The sequence below is a fragment of the Jaculus jaculus genome, chromosome 18 (assembly GCF_020740685.1).
Source record: "Jaculus jaculus isolate mJacJac1 chromosome 18, mJacJac1.mat.Y.cur, whole genome shotgun sequence".
Lineage (NCBI taxonomy): Eukaryota > Metazoa > Chordata > Mammalia > Rodentia > Dipodidae > Jaculus > Jaculus jaculus.
The window spans coordinates 60438357-60450256 of record NC_059119.1 but is presented as its reverse complement, the minus strand read 5'-3'; positions in this window follow the sequence as shown (position 1 = coordinate 60450256).

The following is an 11900-nucleotide window of genomic DNA, read 5'->3' as shown; positions in this document are numbered from 1 at the left end:
GAGAGGGCAAGGGCTGACACACACACACAGGGTTATCCTCCAAATGTGCACACGGTGCACGCACACCCACACACATACGTGGACACACTCACATACGTGAGCAAACATACTCTCTCACACATTCAGAGAAAGGTTGTTTGGTTTTTTTTAAATTTTTCGTTTTGGTCTTTTGGAGACAGGGTCTCCCTGTGGAGCCCTAACTGGCTCCCAACCTGGAGCTCCCATCTTGCCCCTGCCTCCTGTTTGCTGTGGGTGCAGCTGTGCATTAGGACACCGGCCGTGGAAACTACTTTTGCAAAACAAAGCAAATAGTAGTATAAGGCCTAGAATCTCCAAGGTCTGTAACTGAAATCCATTTGCAGGATCTGCTTAAATCAGGGCTCTCCAGCGTGGCTCCAAGCTTTGGGTTCAGTGAATGAGCTTCGCATCCCAATTCACAGCTCCGCCACTCATTTTCAAACCATGCTTGCCATAGGACCGGTGTGGGGTGGGGGTGGCTCTCCTGGGAGGTCATCATAGACACCCCTCTGTCTCCACACAGATCTTCCCTTAAATCACCCAAAACACAGCTGCCGAGTGCTTTCTACACAAAGGAAACGGCCTGACCTCCTGAAAGCTTTTGAGTGTTCAGATGGTTTTATATCATTTTTTAAGTGCTCAAAGATATTGATGCAATCTTATGAAATATTGAGCAGAAAGCCTTGAGGGCAAGTCAGAAAGCATCCAACATCATTAGCTACTGTACCCTCTTCCAGCCACGGTTGTAAGTGCGGCTGCGAAGTGAGAAACTCGGCCCATGATTACTTGTTTCTTTGCTGCACACGCCTCCCCGCCGTACACAGGGACCTTGGAGCACAGTGGGAAGGCACTGGAGACTTTTCCTAGTCTCCCCAGTTGTTTGCCAGGTGACTAGGGCCAGTTGGTTTCCTCCCTGGAACAAAACGGGGGGCAAGTGAAGTTCCTCACTCAAGGTTCCGAGCTCAGCGTGGGGAAGGCAGCGGGTGCCCTACACCCGTGGGTTCCCACGCTTTCCATCACGTGCCTGGCCTTGGCCAGACCAGTCAGCAACGCCGCTGTCAAATCAGGCCGGGCACTGCTCCGTCCCTGAAGGGTTCGCTGGCCGAAGGAATGGCACCAAGATACACCCAGCTGCTCAGGCAGAAAGAAAAGCCCTGTCCTGAGCACCGCTTCCCTCCCGTCCCACATCCAGCCTATGGGCGAGTCGTGTGCGTCCTTCCCCAGCAGAAACCTCAGCCTGGGCAGTCTTTCCCCCACTGCCTCGTCCCCTGCCCAGTCTCTCAGGGGGACTCGTGCCGCGCCCTGTTCGCTGGCCACGCTGGCTCCTCTCTCCCCTCCAGAGAGCTTCCATGTGCGACAACCTGAGGGACCTTTTCCACATCAGAGCCTTTCACGCTTCCACTCACACTCTGCACGCCTTCCCACGCCGACAGGGAAGATGGCAAGAATGATCTATTGAGCACCAGCTTCCAAAAGACACAGGGCTTAGCCCTCTGTCCGAATTATATAATTTAATCTAAAGCAACTATTCTTATTTATTTTTTTGAGGGGGAGTTCGAGGTAGGGTCTTGCTCTAGCCCAGGCTGACCTGGAATTCACCATGTAGTCTCAGGCTGGCCTCGAACTCACGGCGATCCTCCTACCTCTGCCTCCCGAGTGCTGGGATTAAAGGCGTGCGCCACCGCGCCCGGCTGAAACAACGACTCTCGTGTCTCCCCCATCCAGGCCAAGTTCAGAGAGTGGTACCAGAGCCACGGTGAAGCATAAACTCTTCTGCCTCCTGGAAGCGCTCCAAGCCTCACACACTCGTCATCTGCTTCGGGTCACCTCAGATACTCTCCTCCCCATTTTCTAAGTCGAGCTACTTACTGGCATTTTCCTATTCTCAAACATTCTCCAGTTTCTTTCATTCTTCGTTGCAAAATTCATACAGGCATTCCCAGATGCCCCCATGTTGGGGAAGACGCGTCCACGGCGATGGCTGAGACGCGTGTGTCGGCTCGTCCAGCCGCGCCATCGCCAGTGCTGCTGTCCCGAGAGTCCACCGTGCCTCATGAACCTTTGATTCTTTTTTTTTTAAATTTTTATTTATTTATTTATTTGTTTGTTTGAGAGCGACAGACACAGAGAGAAAGACAGATAGAGGGAGAGAGAGAGAAGGGGCGCGCCAGGGCTTCCAGCCTCTGCAAACGAACTCCAGACGTGTGCGCCCCCTTGTGCATCTGGCTAACGTGGGACCTGGGGAACCGAGCCTCGAACCGGGGTCCTTAGGCTTCACAGGCAAGCGCTTAACCGCTAAGCCATCTCTCCAGCCCAAACCTTTGATTCTTTTAGCCCAAAAAGTCAATGGATTTTAAAAACGCACAGATGTTGATTCTAGTGCTGTGATTTATCTTTTACATCAGGTAGTTCACAAACGCACTTGCTTCTGAGTGGGAGTCTGACCAAACAAATGCCTAGAAGAAGAAAAAAAGAGAGTGGGAATTGGAAATTGCTTTTTAGAGCCCTTCAAGTGTTTTTGACTCCATAGTGAATAAACTACTTTCTGAACGGTTCCGAAGGCTGAAAAGCAATGGTACTGAAAACATTCTCTTACAAAATGGGCTTGTTAGGGGCTTGGGTAAAAGGTCAGTGGGTAGGGTAGTTGCTATACAAATATGTAGACCTGAGTGTTGGCTCCCTGGCACCCACGGAAAATGGATGGGTGTGGTGACACATGCCTAAAAAAATCCTAGTTGTGGGGAAGTAGAGACGGGAAGATCCCCAGGAATTACTGGCTAGTTTACCTAGCCCAACTGCTGAGCTGTGAGTTCACTGAGAGACTCTCGCTCTCTCTCAAAAACTAAGGTGGGCCGGGCGTGGTGGCGCACGCCTTTAATCCCAGCACTCGGGAGGCAGAGGTAGGAGGATCGCCGTGAGTCCGAGGCCACCCTGAGACTCCATAGTGAGTTCCAGGTCAGCCTGAGCTAGAGTGAGACCCTACCTCAGAAAAAAAATTTTAAAAATTAAAGCTTTTAAAAAAAAAAAAAACTAAGGTGAGAAGCGACTGAGGAAAACAGTCGGGGGTGACATCTAGCCTCCACACGTATATATCCATACATGCACGGGTATCTGCATGCACACATATGAGCGTGCGCACACACATGCATGAACACAGGCACAAGGGCTTATTATAATTCTTCTAAAAGTATCTGTATTTCCTCAAATTGTCCTGTGATTCTTTTTTTTAAAAAAGTGATTCATTTTAGAAGAAACATGATGATAATGTGCTTCATGCCAAAGAAAGCTTTTTACTGGCTTATCCTGTGTTTCTAGATTTCTTTCTCCTGCTGTTATGTTGGATATAATCACCCAAAAAAGTGTGATATCTCATGTCTGCCAAAGTTACTCTATAATTCTCAGCATTGAAGGTGGCATGAAAACACTCACCATCCAAAACTCAGAGTGAGGGCTGGAGAAATGGCTTGGTGGTTAAGGTACCTGTCTGCAAAGCCCAAGGACTCAGGTTCAATTCCCCAGGACCCACGTAAGCCAGATGCACAAGGTGACCCGTGTATCTGGAGTCTGTTTGCAGTGGCTACAAGCCCTGATGTGCCCATTCTCTCTCTCTCTCTCTCTCTCTCTCTCTCTCCTGTCTCTCCCCCACCCCAATAAATAAATAAAATATTTTTTTAAAGTTCAGAGTTAGGGCTGGAGAGATGGCTTAGCAGTTAAGGTGCTTACCTGTGAAGCCTAAAGGACCCAGGTTCAATTCCCTAGGACCCACGTAAACCAGATGCACAAGGTAGCACAAGCATCTGGAGTTCATTTACAGTGGCTAGAGACCCTGGTGCGCCCGTTCTCTTTCTCTCTCTCTCTCTCTCTCTCTCTCTCTCTCTCTCTCTCTCTCTTTCTGTCTCTGAGTCAAATAAAACTAAATTTAAAAAGATTTTTAACTCAGACTTAAGATGAAGCCTTCATAAATTAGGGACAAGATTAATATTTTTCAAGAGGTTGGATTATAAGCAGACCTGAGAAAATGTTGGAGTTATTCCCAACAGCGGATGGGGCCTGGAATGGCTCTACATTGGAACGTGGGAGAGCAGGAGGATGAGGCCATCCCCACTGAGGACTTGTCCCCTCGTCAAGCCTCGAGACAATCGGAGGGAGAGACTAGAGAAAAGCAAGCTATTGAATCACTTGACCTGCAAGTCTCATAGAAGCATCCCATTTAGGCCTTGCTGAAAACTGCCTGGACGGTTATCACACACTCACTAACCTACAGTCCCAACCGTATTGGTGACGGTGATCACCCATTGAGTGAGTATTGTGTTCTAGATAATGTCCAAGGCAATTTGAATATCTTATTTTCCTAAACAAATATTCATCAGGTAAGTAGAACTACTTTATCTTAGCATGGATTATATAAAACTGACATTTTTTTTCTCTCTCTCTTTCTTTCTTTCTTTTTCAGATAAAAATGACCCCATCTGGGGCTGGAGAGATGGCTTAGCGGTGAAGCGCTTGCCTGTGAAGCCTAAAGACCCCGGTTCGAGGCTCGGTTCCCCAGGTCCCACGTTAGCCAGATGCACAAGGGGGCGCACGCGTCTGGAGTTCGTTTGCAGAGGCTGGAAGCCCTGGCGCGCCCATTCTCTCTCTCTCCCTCTATCTGTCTTTCTCTCTGTGTCTGACGCTCTCAAAATAAATAAATAAATAAATAAATAAAATGACCCCATCTACCCAGAACTCAAGCTTATCTCATCTGATCTTGGAAGCTAGGTCGAGTCAGCCCTGATGAGACCATTGCTGGTTCCGGAGTAATAACTCCCTGCAGAGCAATCTCATACCTTTCCTGAGTCTCTCCGGGCCCAGGGCGCGTTCACCATGAACGCTAAGCAGACCTCACTAAATTCGGACTTCATTTACGCGCTGTGTTTAGTGTAGAAACAGCGTTTGGAAGGAGGAGAAAAGACAAGGAGAGTCCAGCAAGTGTCGATCCTGTCAACTCGGCTGCTTTTACCACGCAGGTTTCCTCTGGGATGTCTCGAGCCGGCCTCACCTCCGCAAAGCTCGGCCCCAGAGGAGACCACCATGTGTGTGCGCCTCGGCCCTGCCCGCCAGCAAGCAGCTGTGAGTACTACTGTGCCACCTGGGTCACTGCTCTTCCCCACCTCGCCCTCTCCTGAAAGTCACACCAAAGAGCATCTTATGCTAAACAGCTGCAAACCAAGAAACCAAGAACACTGAATTCGATAATGAAGTTAAGCATACTGATGGAATTGGGGAATCAGGGTACATCTCACTCAGTAATACTTCATTTTGAGGACTGGAGAGATGGCCTAAGGGTTAAGGAACTTGCCTGTGAAGACTAAGGACCCAGGTTCGATTCCCCAGTTCCCATGTAAGCCAGATGCAGAAAGTGGCGCATGCATCTAGAGTTTGTTTGCAGTGGCCAGAGGTATGGCAGACTTGTTCTCTGTTCTCTCTCTCTCCCTCTATCTTCCCTTTCTCTCTCTAATAAAAAAGAAAAGAAGAATGTAAAACAGAAAATGATAATAATTACTTTTTAGAGGATTTCATGAAATCACAAGAAGTCCCAGGGATGGTGGCGCACACCTGTAACCCCAGCCCAGGAGGATCAAGAGTTTGAGGCTAGCCTAGGCTATATACTGAGTCCTTATCTCAAAACGCCAAAAATGAAATCACTGGGTGGGAGGAAGGGAGACAAGCACTTAAAGCCTCAACTGGAACTCAGGAAATTTGTACTAAATGTGAACAACAACAAAAAAAAAAAAAAATCAGAAAAAGCCATCTAGTAAGGATTGGAAGTTGGTCCACTTTAAAACATTGTTTATCTTGTTCACACCTCCCTCAGATCCCCACAACCAAAAAGGAAAACTAAAGAGAACCAAAATAGGCCAGCTGCCCGAGGCTCTGTTTTGCTCAAAGGCCCACGGTAGAGCAGGCATGTTGCTTGCTCCCCACTGCCGACTTTCGTGATGACAGCTTGGCATCAGAAACTTCAGGTGACTTCTAGATCGGGGTGGAGAATGACTTGCCCTTCAGGCTCTCCGCATGGAACAAAGTAATGGCCAGAAACACATGTGCTTTCCAGCTCTGAACACAACCATCTTCCTTACCAGGGGCCCCAATGTCTGGAGCAAGGGAGGAGGGCAGGAGAAAAGAGAAGAGAGGAGTAGAGATGACGGAACAGGGGTAAAGGGAGGACAGAGAAGAAGTGTGGAGAAGAGGAAGGGAAAGGAGGGGGGAAAGAGAGGAGAGCGTCTCAGAATCTAGGATCAAGGGGGTCCCAAGCTCACTGTGAACTCACAAATCTTCTCTCCCTCACTCCACCCGAAGTGGTTAATAACAATGGTCAACTTGACAGAACCGAGAGTTGCCAGTAAGATTAAGTCCCTAGGCATGTCTGTGATGGGCTTTCTCGAGAAGGTTAGTTGATTTGGAGAGATGTAGGTGGCGGCATCTCACAGGCAGCAGTCCAGGAATGAATCAGAAGGAGAGAGTGAGCTGAGCACCGGCATTCCTCTCTCTCCCTCTCTCTCTCCCTCTCTCTCTCTCTCTCTCTCTCTCTCTCTCTCTCTCTATCTCTCTCTCTCAATCTCTCTCTACTTCCTAACTGCAAATATCTTGTGACCAGCTGCCTGCCGCTCTTGCCACTACACTGTCCTCACCGTGAAGGACTGCAACCTTGAACTGTGAACCAAAATAAGCCCTCTTCTTGAAGCAGATTTTATCAGGTTATTGTTTTGTTTTGTTTTCCTCATAGCAACAAGGATGACTAATACACCACACCATCCCCTGTTCTCAGCAGTTAACCAATAAAATTGATATATTTCAGCCACGGAAGACCTCAAAGGAAACACAGATTCAGCCCAGCGCAGCAGGACCAGATGGCACGCTCTTAACCCTGCGAAGAAAGCACAGCGGGCGCGGGTGGCATGAACCTGCGTGGAGGCGCCCTGTGAGTTGAAAGCTGCGCTGTGCCCACTAACAGCAGCCAGGCTCACACCCTCGAGCCCCGGTGAGGTCAGAATGCACAGGATAGACGGTGAATGGCCTGCGCCACCGGATGACGGCACAGGAGCCGGGCCAGGCTGGGAAGGGGGATGCTCAGGGCAAGCAACGCCCTTGCTTACCGTAGCAGCCAGCTGCAGTAGCACGTCAGTCCCTCCTCTTCATCACTTCTGACACCTCTAAGCAGTGCGCTTAATGCTGGAAAGGAGAGTGCTGTAAGATTTGCCTAAGAGACCTTCAAGCCTTGCACTCCTCCGCCGGCCCAGCTCTGTCCCACACCCACAAATAGATCAGATGGGCAGCCTCAATCTTATTCTCCTTCAGACTGAAGCAAGAAAAAAAAAAAAAAAAAAAGCCTAAAGGCTGAAGAGATGGCTTAGCAGTTGGGGCGCTTGCCTGCAAAGCCAAAGGACCCAGGTTTGATTCCCCAGGGCCCACGTAAGCCAGATGCACAAGGTAGTGCATGCGTCTGGAGTTTGTTTGCAGTAACCAGATGCCCTGGCACACCCGTTTTCTCTCTCTTTCTCTTTCTTCCTTTCTCTGCCTCTTTCTCTCTCAAAAATAAATAAAAATAAAGATATTTTTTTAAAGATTAAAAAATAGTCTAAAAATTATTGGTGAGACTGAAATCAAGGTTACTATGTGGACAGAGTCTGATAATCTCATTTCCAATACTGGTCTGTCCCGAGGCAAGTTGCATCACTTCTCTGTGTCTGGTATTCTCAGATATGAGAAAGAGATGATGGAATGTAAGTGCAAGGCCTGTTGCAGAGAGTCAGTGGGGTGATCTGTTTAAAAGGGGTTCAAAAGAACATCCCTTGGCACGTAATGAGGAACAGTAAGTGTTAGTGACAATCCTTGCTCTCACCGTCACTTCCCTCAGCTCCCCCCTTAAAGAAGCGAGAGGTGGAAAGCTGTGGGCTTTGTCTCCTGTAGTTTCCAGCAGGATGTGAAGGTTTACACCAAAAACAACAGGAAAACGACCCCAGACCTAAGCCAGAGGTGCGTTAAGTGGCAGAAACCCTCTGCTGCCCATGGAGGAACGCAGGACGGAAGCCTGGAGAAGGTTCCTGAGGGAGCGCTCCATGCATTGTCACATGGTGGCATCTGACAAGAGCAGGTTGTACAGTTCATTTCCTTTCAGACACTCTCGGTGGGAGGGCTCCTGTTACTTACCGGGAGCAACAGCTACTTGAAAAGCTCTTCTCTCAACCACCTCTATGGAAAAAAAAAAAAAAAAGTATTGGAGGGGTAAAACCATATATTTGACATGGGCTCCCTGCAAATAACCAGGTCAAATTCCCACCAAACCCACTTCTCACCAGGGCTGCCCAAGCTGCTTGGCCTGGTGTCAGCTCTGTAAACAGAACTGGCCCGTCATGACGAAAAGCAGGGGAAGCCCCCATGCAAACTACGTATTTGATTAGGATATGAACTCTTTTCTGAACCATGAATTTGAAATAATTTAGGTGATACATAAAAATTTAATTTCTTCGTTCAAAAACTTCACATCTGAAATGATACCTTGAAAAATGCAGAGCTCTGGCAGAAGCCTTCAAAATGAGTCTCCTTCTTAACTTGTCTATACTGTGTGGAAATAATCTTCAAGGAGAGGAATAAACCTATTTTAAAAACAGCTGAGTCCTTTAGATCATACACCCTAACCAATTTATGGACATAAATGGAATTCAGTATTAAAGAAATACTTTTTCTACTCCTCCAGAAAATGTAAATGCAAGCTACAAAATAGAAAAAAGAAACAAAGAAAGAAAAGAAATCAAGAACAGAATAGCATGGAAAGCTGAAGAAAGAAAAAAAAAAAAAAACAATTCAAGGACAGCTGAGAAATCATTGCCTCCCTGTCCCATACCACTGCCCCTGAGTACTGCCACGGACACAGAGAAATTACTGTCAGATCATTAGAGAGGGGACGCCTGGGAAAAATGGGAAAATGGAATTCGTTTCCAATACCAGGGAAGAAGCATTCTCTCTCCCTCTCACCTGTTTCTTTCTCTCTTTCCCTTCCTCCTCTTCCTCCTTTCTCTCTCTTCCTTTCCTCCTCCTCTCTCTCCCTCTTTCTTTTTCTCTCCCTTCTCCCCTTCCTCCCTCTAGTGAGGAGGTGCTCACAGTGGCTCTCTGCCAAATCATTTACAGTCACTCTTACACTAAACCCCAGACTAATGACCAGGAATGATGAGAAAATAACAAAGAAGAAAGAAGAAGAAAGAGAAAGCAAAGCACTACTGTGAGTGATTGCTCATGTCCTATTAATATAAATGAATACAAAATACTTTTTAAAAAATGCATTAGGCAGATATTGGCTTATGATGAGGTCAATATCACGATTTATTTAACTCTGGGGACAATAAATCTTGATATTGACTAAAAACCTAAGTCAATATGTGTACTGTTGTGTGCATTCTATTACAAAAATGAGGTTTTTAACTTTAATGGCCATTTTTACAAAGAAGAAAAATAAAAGGTCCTCAAATCACGCTCGCCCCACAGCTGCTGGCAGTGTGCTTAAACTCTCTAGCCCGCACCAGCCGGGGGGAGGTCGGCCAGTCAGCTGCTGCCGTCGACTGAACCATCGCTCCCAGCGCCGCGCCCTCCTGTAGCCACAAACTTTGGGGTCCTCCCCACCTAGGGCCATTTCCTCACGTGGGATTTGGCTTGTGATAATTCAGCCAGTGCAAGGTGGGCTGGAAGGTTGCCAGTTCCCAACCTAATCTCAAAGGGACGTCTTCTGCTCCATTGTCTTATGAGTGTGGTCACACTTAAATGAAGTTGGATGAGTGTCCTGTAAGTAAATGCTCTTCCTTCAGCACCAGTCCCGGGGGTAGGGGGGTCAGACCGGTTTACGTGCCATAGCAAGGCATTGTGCTCAGGTGGTCCCCTCACGCCTCACCAAAGCAAAGACCCGTCCAGGACCAGCCTGGCTCGGTCCTTATGGCAAACCTGAGATGCGTGCGAAGCTTTACCGCGCAGGTCACTGTGACTTTGGTAGTTGTCACACAGCAGCAAGGGGCCCATACAGGTAGTGTCACTAGGTGACCCTCACTCCCAGGATGCCACAAGTCACTCCTTTGCAGGGGTCTCCAAACGAAAGTGAAGGTGCCTGCCGCCTCTCAGAAACTCACAGTATAAACGGGGTGTTCATATGACACGGAGTCCCTGCACGGCCATCAGACATCTCTCCAGCCCCTTAGCCAGAGCTACTAACTTCCTTGGCTCTGTATGGATCTACAGACAGGGCTCAGGAGCCCCTATCACTTTTAAGAAAATTATTCTAATTTTTCCCAGCACTCGGGAGGCAGAGGTAGGAGGATCGCTGTGAGTTCGAGGCCACCCTGAGACTCCATAGTGAATTCCAGGTAAGCCTGGGCTAGAGTGAGACCCTACCTCGAAAAACCAAAAAAAAAAAAAAAAAGAAAATTATACTAATTTTAAGCATTGACCAATTTGAGTAGGACATTCTCCCTGACAACCGGGGGGCCTTCGTGGGGTGCTGCTGAGGGCTATCCGTCGCATGCACTGCTGTCTGTAGGAAGCATTTTTTTCTCCCAGTGGTACGCTCCGGTTACTTTCCTGGGGGCCAGTCGGCTCCCCAGTTACCTTCTCCTTCCACATGACTTCCAAGGGCTTCCACCTCCCCTTCACTCTACACAGAGGGGGGAAAAGTCAGCTATGTCCCAGCTTAGAACCTCAAACCTGGGTCACCCAACTCACCTTGTTATCGGCCAACCTTGAGGCCTTTAACCAACAGAACGGCCTCCTTTAGAAATAGCTCAACTGCTGTCTTGAGTCCCACCTTGGTGAGTGATCAAAGCCTTTTTTTTTTAAGGCAAGCCCCCAACAGACGGCCTTTTTTACGCGAGAGTGAAAGAGAGAGAGAGAATTGGCACACCAGGGCCCCCAGCCACTGCAATCAAGCTCTAGTCACCTGCACCCCCTTGTGCACATGTGTGCCCTTACGTCACTGTGCGTCTGTCTTACACGGGACCTGGAGAGTCAAACGTGAGTCCTTAGGTTTCACAGACAGAGACCTTAACCACTAAGCCATCTCTCCAGCGCCAAAGCCTCTGTTCACGATACATACATGAAGCCCTCCAGAGCAAAATTAACCCAATTCCATTTTACACATCTATTATGGGCCTCCGACCTCTGAGTATGACATAGCCATTGTCATCTTGAAATCAGATCAGCTGCGATTATCCACAGGCAATGATCATTAGGCTGGGACCACGACCATCCGCTCATGGAGAGGTGGGAGGGCTTCCAAGGCCCGTCCTGTTCCTGAGAACATATATGTGGTTAACAAGCGTTGGCGAAAGGAGTCTCTTCCTTGGTGGCGTAGCTGCCTGTAAGTTGATCATGCTCCTGTAAGCCATGGCAAATAAACTCACTGGCTTAACAAGCCAGACTCAGGTGAACTAATTTCTTTGGTCTGCTGTTGCCCTCTCGAACTGTTATGAACAGAAAAAGTACTAAATGGCATTTGTTTTATTTTTTTTCTTCAGCTGGCCTTAATTGAGCAGTGACTGAGCTAAAGACAGTGACAGAAAAAGAAAAATACTTGGACCCAGTAGGATGCATTCTCTGGAGAGGAGCCAGTTGCTAATAATAAACCCATAGGTGAGGGCACCACGGGCAGCTAGAAGCACAATGAGGAAGATGAATGCGTATTGAAAGGCTACGCTTGGCATTCCGCACAGGGTGGTCAGGATAGACCCCTCTGAGGCAGTGGTGTCTGGGCAGTGCGGGCCTGCCTCTCTGAGATAGTGGTTCTGAGCAGAGGCCTCCATTGAGCCTGAACAAGTCTGTTGACTTCATACACCCATCCAATAAGCATTCAGGTTGTGCCCACC